The sequence below is a fragment of the Lolium perenne genome, chromosome 6 (genome assembly GCF_019359855.2).
Source record: "Lolium perenne isolate Kyuss_39 chromosome 6, Kyuss_2.0, whole genome shotgun sequence".
In the NCBI taxonomy this organism is placed as follows: domain Eukaryota; kingdom Viridiplantae; phylum Streptophyta; class Magnoliopsida; order Poales; family Poaceae; genus Lolium; species Lolium perenne.
In genome coordinates this window covers 177695904-177708110 of record NC_067249.2, presented here as the reverse complement: position 1 = coordinate 177708110, position 12207 = coordinate 177695904, and positions in this window count along the sequence as shown.

Below are 12207 nucleotides of genomic sequence, written 5' to 3'. Positions count from 1 at the left end.
GGGAATCATCTCCCGGAGGTCTCTTCATCGCCATGATCGCCTCCGGATCGATGTGTGAGTAGTTCACCCCTGGACTATGGGTCCATAGCAGTAGCTAGATGGTTGTCTTCTCCTCATTGTGCTATCATGTTAGATCTTGTGAGCTGCCTATCATGATCAAGATCATCTATTTGTAAGGCTACATGTTGTGTTTGTTGGGATCCGATGAATATTGAATACTATGTCAAGTTGATTATCAATCTATCATATATGTTGTTTATGTTCTTGCATGCTCTCCGTTGCTAGTAGAGGCTCTGGCAAAGTTGATACTTGTAACTCCAAGAGGGAGTACTTATGCTCGATAGTGGGTTCATGCCTCCATTGAATCTGGGACAAAGGATGTAAAAGTTCTAAGGTTGTGGATGTGCTGTTGCCACTAGGGATAAAACATCGATGCTTTGTTTAAGGATATTTGTGTTGATTACATTACGCACCATACTTAATGCAATTGTCTGTTGTTTGCAACTTAATACCGGAAGGGGTTCGGATGATAACCTGAAAGTGGACTATTTAGGCATAGATGCATGCTGGATAGCGGTCTATGTACTTTGTCGTAATGCCCTGATTAAATCTCATAGTACTCATCATGATATATGTATGTGCATTGTTATGCCTTCTTTATTTGTCAATTGCCCAACTGTAATTTGTTCACCCAACATGCTATTTATCTTATGGGAGAGACACCACTAGTGAACTGTGGACCCCGGTCCATTCTTTACATCTGAAATACAATCTACTGCAATTGTTCTTTACTGTTCTTCGCAAACAAACATCATCATCCACACTATACATCTAATCCTTTGTTTACAGCAAGCCGGTGAGATTGACAACCTCACTGTTACGTTGGGGCAAAGTACTTTGATTGTGTTGTGCAGGTTCCACGTTGGCGCCGGAATCCCTGGTGTTGCGCCTCACTACACTTCGCCGCCATCAACCTTCAACGTGCTTCTTGGCTCCTACTGGTTCGATAAACCTTGGTTTCTTACTGAGGGAAAATATGCTACTGTACGCATCACACCTTCCTCTTGGGGTTCCCAACGGACGTGTGTTAACTGCACGCATCATGGACCCCGGTCCATTCTTTACATCTGAAATACAATCTACTGCAAACTCTGTTCTTTACTGTTCTTCGCAAACAAACACCATCATCCACACTATACATCTAATACCTTTGTTTACAGCAAGCCGGTGAGATTGACAACCTCACTGTTACGTTGGGGCAAAGTACTTTGATTGTGTTGTGCAGGTTCCACGTTGGCGCCGAAATCCCTGGTGTTGCGCCACACTACACTCCGTCACCAACAACCTTCACGTGTTCCTTGACTCCTACTGGTTCGATAACCTTGGTTTCTTACTGAGGGAAAACTTGCTACTGTATGGATCACACCTTCCTCTTGGGGTTCCCAACGGACGTGTGTTAACTGCACGCATGAAGGACGCGCCAACAGGGTCTGTCCTCACCACGGACAATGCTAGCAAGAAGAAGGGGGAGATCCACAGGACACAAGGATTCATTGATGACGAGGACAAGTGTTTGTGCGACGCGTGGCTGGCGACAAGCCATGACTGTATCAATGGCGCCCAAAAAAAGGGCAAGGTGTATTGTGCCAAGGTCATGCAAGAGTACAATGAGAGAAAGCTCCACCAGCCCTACGAGAAGCCAAGCCCTCGCACGGAAGAGTCCATCAGAAAAAGATGGAACTACATCAAACAAGAGATAAGCAAGTTCTGCTCCGCCGTCGAACATGTTGTGAACACCACCGTTAGCGGTATTGGCGTGATTTCAGTGGTAAAGAAGAGGCATTCATCATCATTCTATTCTATTTACATCATTCTATGTGCATCATTAGCGGCGTTGGTGTGATTGCAGGTATCCCGGGCCTTGGAGAGGTTCAGGGCAGTGCATAAGAAGGGCTACCATATGGTCCATTGTTGGGAGAAGCTGAAGGACGCGCAAAAGTGGAAGACAAGCTTTGCGGCCTACGATGAAACTGTGAAGAATGGGACAGAGGTTAACGTCGACGGCGAAGACGACGAGCGTGGCCGTCATTCCCTTCCGCCTCGTCCCCGAGGCCATAAGGCTACCAAGGTTGATCTAGCCCGAGAGGCGCAGGCCATTGCGTTCACCCAGAGCTTGGAGAAGATGATGGCCAAGAATCATGTTGCCATGGCAGCTAGGGACGGGAAGAAGCGTCTGGAGAAAGAGGCCGCAACTGCCATCTACCTCAACCTCACGAAAAAGGTCATTGAGGTCCAAAGGATAGACGTCGAGGCCAAAAAAGGCATACGCCGAGGCCAAATTGCGTGCAGCCTAGGCCAGAAAGATGGACGCCGAGGCCAGGAGGATGGATGCCGACGCCAAGACCCGTGCAGAGGACACAAGGATCATGCTAGCTGATACGTCTCAAACGTATCTATGATTTCTTATGTTCCATGCTACTTTTATGATGATACACACATGTTTTGTTCACACTTTATGTCATATTTATGCATTTTCCGGAACTAACCTATTGACGAGATGCCGAAGGGCCAGTTGCTGTTTTCTGCTGTTTTTGGTTTCAGAAATCCTACAAAGGAAATATTCTCGGAATCGGACGAAATCAATGCCCAACATCTTATTTTTCCCGGAACCTTCCAGAAAGTCAAAGGGGGACCAGAGGGGAGCCCTGGGGGCCCCACACGTGTGGGCGGCGCGGCCCAAGGGGGGGCGCGCCGCCCTATTGTGTGGCGGCTCCGTAACCCCTCCGACTCCGCCTCTTCGCCTATAAGAAGCCCCCTGACCTAAATCTTCGATACGGAAAAGCCACGGTACGAGAAACCTTCCAGAGCTGCCACCATCGCGAAGCCAAGATCTGGGGGACAGGAGTCTCTGTTCCGGCACGCCGCCGGGACGGGGAAGTGCCCCCGGAAGGCTTCTCCATCGACACCACCGCCATCTTCATCACCGCTGCTGTCTCCCATGAGGAGGGATTAGTTCTCCATCGAGGCTAAGGGTTGTACCGGTAGCTATGTGGTTAATCTCTCTCCTATGTACTTCAATACAATGATCTCATGAGCTGCCTTACATGATTGAGATTCATATGAGTTTTGTATCACTATTCATCTATGTGTTACTCTGGTGATGTTATTAAAGTACTCTATTCCTCCTGCATGATGTAATGGTGACAGTGTGTGCATCATGTAGTTCTTGGCGTAGGTTATGATTGTAATCTCTTGTAGATTAGGGAGTTAACTATTACTATGATAGTATTGATGCGATCTATTCCTCCTTTCATAGTGTGATGGTGACAGTGTGCATGCTATGTTAGTACTTGGTATAATTGCAATGATCTATTATGCACTCTAAGGTTATTTAAATATGAACATCGAATGTTGTGGAGCTTGTTAACTCCGGCATTGAGGTGCTCTTGTAGCCCTACACAATGAATGGTGTTCATCATCCAACAAGAGAGTGTAGAGTGGTATTATTATGTGATCAATGTTGAGAGTGTCCACTAGTGAAAGTATGATCCCTAGGCCTTGTTTCCAAACATCGAATCTCCGTTTATTTACTGTTCTGTTGCATGTTTACTCGCTGCCATATTTTATTCAGATTGCTATTACCACTCATATACATCCATACTACTTGTATTTCACTATCTCTTCGCCGAACTAGTGCACCTATACATGTGACAAGTGTATTAGGTGTGTTGGGGACACAAGAGACTTCTTGTATCGTGATTGCAGGGTTGCTTGAGAGGGATATCTTTGACCTCTTCCTCCCTGAGTTCGATAAACCTTGGGTGATCCACTTAAGGGAAACTTGCTGCTGTTCTACAAACCTCTGCTCTTGGAGGCCCAACACTGTCTACAGGAATAGAAGCGTGCGTAGACATCAAGCACTTTTCTGGCGCCGTTGCCGGGGAGGAAAGGTAAAAGGCACTCATACTCCGGTCCCAGGTAACTAAGTACTTTTCTGTTGCCGTTGTGTGTGTGCTCGAAGCTATTTTCTTTAGATCCTGCAATTGCATCTTTTTGTTTCTTGTTAAACACTAGTAAGGCATAGTGGAAAACATTTGTGAGCTTTTTAAACTATTTCCTAAGTCAAGACATGAATGGTTTAATGCAAAAATTAAAAAACCTATGGAACCTTATTTGCATGCTAGTAGTAATATTAGTATGAACGCTTTGAACACCATTGTTGATAATGATATAGAAAATTCTAAGCTTGGGGAGGTCGGTTTTGATGAAAAATGATCTCTTTAGCCCTCCGGGTATTGAGGAGAAAGTTTATGTTGATTATGATATGCCTCCCATATATGATAATTATAATGATAGTGGTCTTCTGGTGCCGCCTACTATGGAGGATAAAGTTTATTATGATGATACTATACCTCCTGTATTTGATGATGAGAATAATAATGATAGCTACTTTGTTGAATTTGCTCCCACTACAACTAATAAAATTGATTATGCTTATGTTGGGAGTAGTAATAATTTTATGCATGAGACTCATGATAAGAATGTTTCATTTGATAGTTATATTGTTGAGTTTGTTCATGATGCTACTGAAAATCATTATGAGAGAGGAAAATATGGTTGTAGAAGTTTTCATGTTACTAAAACACCTCTCTATATGCTGAAAATCTTGAAGTTGCGCTTGTCTAGTTTTCCTATGCTTGTTGCATTATGCTTCATGAATTTGTTTATTTACAAGATTCCTTTTCATAGGAAGTGGGTTAGGCTTAAAATTTGTTTCATACTTGCTTTTGATGCTCTCTTTTGCTTCAACTCCTATTTCTTGCGAGTGCATCATTGAAATTACTGAGCCCATCTTAATGGCTATAAAGAAAGCACTTCTTGGGAGATAACCCATGTGTTTATTTTACTACAGTACTTTTGTTTTATATTTGAGTCTTGGAAGTTGTTACTACTGTAGCAACCTCTCCTTATCTTTATTTTATTGCATTGTTGTGCCAAGTAAAGTCTTTGATAGCAAGGTTGATACTAGATTTGGATTACTGCGCAGAAACAGATTTCTATCTGTCACGAATTTGGGCAGGGATCTCTGTAGGTAACTCAGAAAAATCTGCCAATTTACGTGCGTGATTCTCAGATATGTACGCAACTTTCATTCAATTTGAGCATTTTCATCTGAGCAAGTCCAGTGCCTCTAAAAAATTCGTCTTTACGGACTGTTCTGTTTTGACAGATTCTGCCTTTTATTTCGCATTGCCTCTTTTGCTATGTTGAATGGATTTCTTTGTTCCATTAACTTCCAGTAGCTTTGGGCAATGTCCAGAAGTGTTAAGAATGATTGTGTTACCTCTGAACATGTGAATTTTCGATTATGCACTAACCCTCTAATGAGTTTGTTTCGAGTTTGGTGTGGAGGAAGTTTTCAAGGGTCAAGAGAGGAGGATGATATATGATTAAGAAGAGTGAAAAGTCTAAGCTTGGGGATGCCCCCGTGGTTCATCCCTGCATATTTCAAGAAGACTCAAGCGTCTACGCTTGGGGATGCCCAAGGCATCCCCTTCTTCATCAACAATTTATCAGGTTTCTTCTCTTGAAACTATATTTTTATTCGGTCACATCTTATGTGCTTTACTTGGAGCGTCTGTGTGCTTTTATTTTCATTTTGTTATCTTAGTTCTCTGAATAAATTCATACTTGTGTGGGAGAGAGACATGCTCCGCTTGTTCATATGAACACTAGTGTTCTTAGCTTTACTTTTAATGTTCATGGCGAAGGTTGGAAACAGGAAATGCTGCATGTGGTAATTGGTATAATGTCTTTAATAATTTGATACTTGGCAATTGTTGTGCTCATATAGATCATGTTTAAGCTCTTGCATCATGTACTTTGCACCTATTAATGAAGAACTACATAGAGCTTGTTAAAATTTGGTTTGCATGATCGGTCTCTAGAGTCTAGATATTTTCTGGTTAAGGTGTTTGAACAACAAGGAACACGATGTAAAGTCTTATAATGCTTACAATATGTTCATATGTGAGTCTTGCTGTACCGTTTTATACTTGAGTTTGCTTCAAATAACCTTGCTAGCCTAGCCTTGTATTGAGAGGAATTCTTCTCGTGCATCCAAATCCTTGAGCCAAAAACTATGCCATTTGTGTCCACCATACCTACCAACCACATGGTATTTCTCTGCCATTCCAAAGTACATTAATTGAGTGCTACCTTTAAAATTCTATCCTTTGTCTTTGCAATACATAGCTCATGGGAAAATAGCCTTAAAAACTATTGTGGTGAAGAATATGTACTTATGTGTTTTATTTCTTAATAAGTTGCTTGTTCAGTGGTAACCATGTTTCTGGGGACGCCATCAACTTTTACCTTTGTTGAATATCATGTGAGTTGCTATGCATGTTCGTCTTGTCTGAAGTAAGGGTGATTTTCATGATCAAATGGTTTGAGTATGCATATTGTTAGAGAAGAACATTGGGCCGCTAACTAAAGCCATGAATCATGGTGGAAGTTTCAGTTTGGACACAAATCCTCAATCTCTTATGAGAATTTTATCTGTTGATTGCTTATGCATTAAAGAGGAGTCCATTATTTGTTGTATATGTTGTCCCGGTATGGATGTCTAAGTTGAGAATAATCAAAAGCGAGAAATCCAATGCGAACTTTCTCCTTAGACCTTTGTACAGGCGGCATAGAGGTACTCCTTTGTGACACTTGGTTGAAACATATGCTATGCAATGATAATCCATGTTAATCCAAGCTAATTAGGACAAGGTGCGAGCACTATTGGTAATCTATGCATGAGGCTTGCAACTTATAGGATATCTTATACATAACGCATATGCTTTATTACTACCGTTGACAAAATTGCTTCTATGTTTTCAAAATGAAAAGCTCTAGCACAAAAATAGTAATCCATGCTTCCCTCTGCGAAGGGCCATTCTTTTACTTTATGTTGAGTCAGTTTACCTACTTCCTTCTATCTTAGAAGCAAACACTTGTGTCAACTGTGTGCATTGATTCTTACATGTTTACCTATTGCACTTGTTATATTGCTTTATGTTGACAACTATCCATGAGATATACATGTTACAAGTTGAAAGCAATTGCTGAAACTTAATCATCCTTTGTGTTGCTTCAATGCCTCCTACTTTGAATCTATTGCTTTATGAGTAACTCTTATGCAAGTCCTATTGATGCTTGTCTTGAAAGTATTATTCATGAAAAGTATTTGCTATATGATTCAGTTGTTTAATCATTGTCTTTACCATTGCTTTGAATCACTTCATTCATCTCATATGCTTTACAATAGTATGATCAAGATTATGATAGCATATCACTTAAGAAATTATCTTTGTTATCGTTTACCTACTCGAGGGCGAGTAAGAACTAAGCTTGGGGATGCTTGATACGTCTCAAACGTATCTATAATTTCTTATGTTCCATGCTACTTTTATGATGATACACACATGTTTTGTTCACACTTTATGTCATATTTATGCATTTTTCGGAACTAACCTATTGACGAGATGCCGAAGGGCCAGTTGCTGTTTTCTGCTGTTTTTGGTTTCAGAAATCCTATAAAGGAAATATTCTCGGAATCGGACGAAATCAATGCCCAACATCTTATTTTTCCCGGAACCTTCCAGAAAGTCAAAGGGGGACCAGAGGGGAGCCCTGGGGGCCCCACACGTGTGGGCGGCGCGGCCCAAGGGGGGGGGGGCCCTATTGTGTGGCGGCTCCGTAACCCCTCCGACTCTGCCTCTTCGCCTATAAGAAGCCCACTGACCTAAATCTTCGATACGGAAACGCCACGATACGAGAAACCTTCCAGAGCCGCCGCCATCGCGAAGCCAAGATCTGGGGGACAGGAGTCTCTGTTCCGGCACGCCGCCGGGACGGGGAAGTGCCCCCGGAAGGCTTCTCCATCGACACCACCGCCATCTTCATCACCGCTGCTGTCTCCCATGAGGAGGGAGTAGTTCTCCATCGAGGCTAAGGGCTGTACCGGTAGCTATGTGGTTAATCTCTCTCCTATGTACTTCAATACAATGATCTCATGAACTGCCTTACATGATTGAGATTCATATGAGTTTTGTATCACTATTCATCTATGTGTTACTCTGGTGATGTTATTAAAGTACTCTATTCCTGCTGCATGATGTAATGGTGACAGTGTGTGCATCATGTAGTTCTTGGCGTAGGTTATGATTGTAATCTCTTGTAGATTATGGAGTTAACTATTACTATGATAGTATTGATGCGATCTATTCCTCCTTTCATAGTGTGATGGTGACAGTGTGCATGCTATGTTAGTACTTGGTATAATTGCAATGATCTATTATGCACTCTAAGGTTATTTAAATATGAACATCGAATGTTGTGGAGCTTGTTAACTCCGGCATTGAGGTGCTCTTGTAGCCCTACACAATGAATGGTGTTCATCATCCAACAAGAGAGTGTAGAGTAGTTTTATTATGTGATCAATGTTGAGAGTGTCCACTAGTGAAAGTATGATCCCTAGGCCTTGTTTCTAAACATCGAATCACCGTTTATTTACTGTTCTGTTGCATGTTTACTCGCTGCCATATTTTATTCAGATTGCTATTACCACTCATATACATCCATACTACTTGTATTTCACTATCTCTTCGCCGAACTAGTGCACCTATACATGTGACAAGTGTATTAGGTGTGTTGGGGACACAAGAGACTTCTTGTATCGTGATTGCAGGGTTGCTTGAGAGGGATATCTTTGACCTCTTCCTCCCTGAGTTCGATAAACCTTGGGTGATCCACTTAAGGGAAACTTGCTGCTGTTCTACAAACCTCTGCTTTTGGAGGCCCAACACTGTCTACAGGAATAGAAGCGTGCGTAGACATCACTAGCCGACTTGAGCAGCGTCGACGACGACACCATGGCCTAGTTCATGAAGAGGCACGCTGAAATCCGCGCGCGAGACGTCTGATCACCGGCGCCAATGTCTAGCACGACGGCCTTCTTTTGGACTTCATATGCTGTTCATGTGCAAGTGTGATGAACTTATTACGGATCTCAATTTGACGTAATTTGAGGCTATAATTTTGTGTAAATTTGACCTAATTTGAGGCTACAACCTCTTTTCTGAAACAAAACTGGCCCGCGCCGAAAATGCGTCGGCCCGCTGGAGCCACCCCCACGCAAACGGACGCATGACCATTTTCGCATCCGCGGGCCGACCAAACGGATGCTCGTGGATATTTTAACTGTCCAAAATGCGTCAGCCCGTTGGAGATGCCTTCAGAAAAAAGTTAGAGCATGTAGGCAACGTACCCTCTTTTTTTATTTTTTGAGAATAAGAGACTTCATTAAGCAAATGATTAATCAAATGACAAGATTACAATCGCTCAAAAGAGTGTCAGAAAGAAAACCTGCGTTATAATTTATTCACATGCAACTTATGCTATTCGACCTAGCTTGGTTAACATATAAGTGAGCTGCTTGATTAGCGGCCAATTAAAAAATGCTAAATCTAGGAAAACCTCTCGTAATTTGCAAGATTTTCTGACAAATAGGTTTAAGTTCTGATCTATTTAGGCAATCAGCATTAAACAATTGTATTACCTCAATGCAGTCGCTTTTAATGATAATCTGGTGATAGCCTATCTCCACAGCCAGTCTAGCTCTGTCTCACATTGCCATAGCTTCCATCAACGATGCATTAGCCGAGTGTTCGTACCAGAGCGCCTAGGCACACATTAACATCCCTTGATGATTTATCACAACAAGTCTCGTGCTTCGACGTGCCCGTGTGCTTTTGGTTTCGATGGTTTCTTTGGTTTGTCCTTCTCTACCCGAGAGAGGTTACATGTTGTTTGCAACACCTAGCGAACATAATCAGTAGCACTCCGGCCTCCTTCACCATGTTTCTGAGCGTTACGCTCTTTCCATATAGCCCAACATCCGCACAAGATTAAAGCTACCTTAATTTTAGGATTATCAATCATATCCAAAGCCCAAGATTCTAGATGAAACGATGGTAGTTTAAGATTCATCATCTCACGCAAATCTTGCCAGAACATCTTTGCTCACATACGCTGAAAGAGGGCATGGAAAATTAATTCTTCGGCTGCCCCACATGCTTTACACAAGTAGCAATCTGTTCCATGTGTCTCTCCTTAAGAATTAATCGTGATGGAACAAACTTTCTTATCACCCTCCACCAGAAGGAACAAACTTTTGGCGGGACTGGTAATTTTCACAACTTCTTCCAGGATATACTTGAAGAACTATGAACCAGAGGCATTATTAGCTCTCTGAATCAATGGCATTAGCCTGTAAACAGAAACTTTAACAGTCATCAAAAAAACATACTTCCTCCGTCTAGGAGCGTCACAGCTGTTATCCTTCACGATTGCTATCGTCTGGCGTATGACTTTGTGAAAATTCAATTCAAAGACAACTATCGTGAAGCAAATTCTCTAGCTTATGAATTAGCTAGGTTTGCACGGAGACATGAGCAACAGATCTGGCTCGATGATCCCTCATTTCCCATGATACCTTTCCTCTACAATGATGTAACATCTGTTAATAATGAACTAATTAAGAGTATGATTATGTGAAAAAAAATTCAAAGATTTGTCTAAATTTAGATATATCTGTACATTTAAAAGTGTCTAGATACATTTAAATTTAGATAAACTTGCGGCATTCTTTTATGACCAGAGGTAGTATTTTATTATAAGTACTTGCCAGCCAAGGAAACCAAAAAAAGAGAATAGTTGAAGGGAAAGATATTAAATGCACAAATATTTATGGAAAATGTATTGACATCAGTACACCATTTTGGGGTTCGGCAACAAATCCTAAGTTCATGAATAGACTTGTCTCCAACGCTCAAAGCACATTCATAAAAACTAGGAGCATCCATGACAACTTCCTCTATGTTAGAAACTTGGCGAGGAAGCTTCACAAGTTAAAAACGCCATCACTCCTTTTCAAGCTTGACATCAAAAAAGCGCTTGACTTGGTGAGGTGGGATTATTTGATGGACTTGCTTCAACACTTGGGCTTCCCAAGTAAATTTCGGGATTGGATTTCAGCTATCCTTGCCTCTTCTTCCTCAAGAGTGCTCCTAAATGTCATTGCGGGAGAGCCTATAAAGCACAGAAGAGGGCTTAGGCAAGGGGACCCTCTATCCCCGCTACTCTTCGTCCTAGCCATTGACCCACTTCATCACCTTATTTGCAAGGCCACCGACCAAGGTCACCTCCATAGATTGAGAGGTAGAGCTCCCATGATTCGAACCTCCCTATATGCCGATGATGCCGCCATTTTCATGGTGCCCAACAAGGATGACATCAACTATCTATCCTCCATTTTGCAACAATTTGGAGATGTCACCGGTCTTGTCACTAATTGCATAAAAAGTCATGTGGCCGCCATTAGGTGTGAAAATATTGATCTTGACCATGTTCTTCAAGCTTTCCCGGCTACCCGTTCAAACTTTCCAATGAAGTACCTTGGCCTTCTGCTCTCTGTGAAAAGGTTAAAGAGAATTCACTTTCAACCTCTTGAGGATAAGATGGCCAACAAGCTTATGCCATGGATTGGGAAGCATGTCACCATGGCCGGCAGGGGCACTCTTGTGAAATCCGTCCTTACTAGCATTGCTATTTATTTCATCACCGTGCTCAACGTTCTGATGGAGGTCCTCATGAAGATTGATAGCATTAGGAGAGCCTTCCTTTGGGCGGGTTGTGAGAAAGTAACCGGGGGAAAATGCAAAGTAAATCGGGAAATGGTTTGCAAACCAAAAGAGTTCGGTGGCCTTGGGATCCTCAATCTCACTAAGTTTGCGTCCGCGCTTCGAATGAGGAGGCTATGGCACGAGTGGAATGACGAGACCAAACCGTGGGCGGGTCTTGGAACCCCTTGCACACCACAAGATAAGGAAATCTTCGCCGCGGCTACAAGGGTGACCATTGGGAATGGAAAGAAAGCGCAATTTTGGGAGGCCCCATGGCTAGATGGAAGACGGCCTAAAGATATTGCCCCCCTCATTTTTAAAGACTCAAAAAGGAGGAAGTGCACCGTTAGCAAGGCTATGGAAAACAACTCTTGGGTCTCGCAAATCAATATGCAAGATGGCCTCTCCGTTGAACACATTGTGCAATTTGCAAACCTTTGGGAGCTAGTGAGCAACTTGCAAATGGATCCTA